Source organism: Carlito syrichta, unplaced genomic scaffold, assembly GCF_000164805.1.
Source record: "Carlito syrichta isolate Samal-C Ts95f unplaced genomic scaffold, Tarsius_syrichta-2.0.1 Scaffold279781, whole genome shotgun sequence".
Classification (NCBI taxonomy): Eukaryota; Metazoa; Chordata; class Mammalia; order Primates; family Tarsiidae; genus Carlito; species Carlito syrichta.
In genome coordinates, this window is record NW_007223877.1 from 34,744 (window position 1) to 35,572 (window position 829).

Below are 829 nucleotides of genomic sequence, written 5' to 3' on the forward strand. Positions count from 1 at the left end.
AATAGAATCATATAGTATGTGATATTTCAAGTCTCATTTCTTTCACTTAGTATAATGCATTTGTAGATTTCCATTAGCACAATACATTTGAGATTCATCCATGCCATTGTTGTATCAGTAGTTCCTTCTTTTCTATTGCTGAGTAGTATTCATATGGGTGTATCAAGGTTTGTTTATGTATTTCTTTATTGAGAGGCATTTGGTTTTTTTTCTGGTTTGGAGCAATTATTAATAAAGCTACAAGAAGCATGTGCATTCAGAGGTTTTCAACTCATCTGGGTAAATGCCTAGGAGTGAGATTGCTGGGTCATGTGGCAAAATTATGTTTAACCTTATAAGAAACTGCCAAACTACTTTCCAAAATGGCTCTACCAATTTGGTATGAAGGATCATCTTCATTTAGAATCCTACTCCAGTGCCTGTCCAGATGTTAGGTTAGTTGAGGATGTTTTAAAACTGTACTACATATTAACAAAAATAATTGAAATATTTTCTTGCTACTGAAAACTAAAGTATTCAGTATGAGTACTTCACTTGCTATCCAAATGGAAACAGAGGGGTAAACTGGGTCATCGCTCAATGCCCATTCCAATGACATTAATCTCTGGAAATAAAGACACAAAGTGAAAATAATCGAGGGTTTTTAGTTTAGCCCAGTTATAATGTAATAGAATTGTCCACTTCACACAACCCTATGAAATAATGAACAACCACAGAGTTTAAATTAGAAAGGATTTCTGAGATTAACAGGTGATTTTAACTCTGGGGGAATAAAAAAGGCACTGCGGGAGACGGGGGAGACTCTCCAGACATTTTTTTTTTTTTTTTT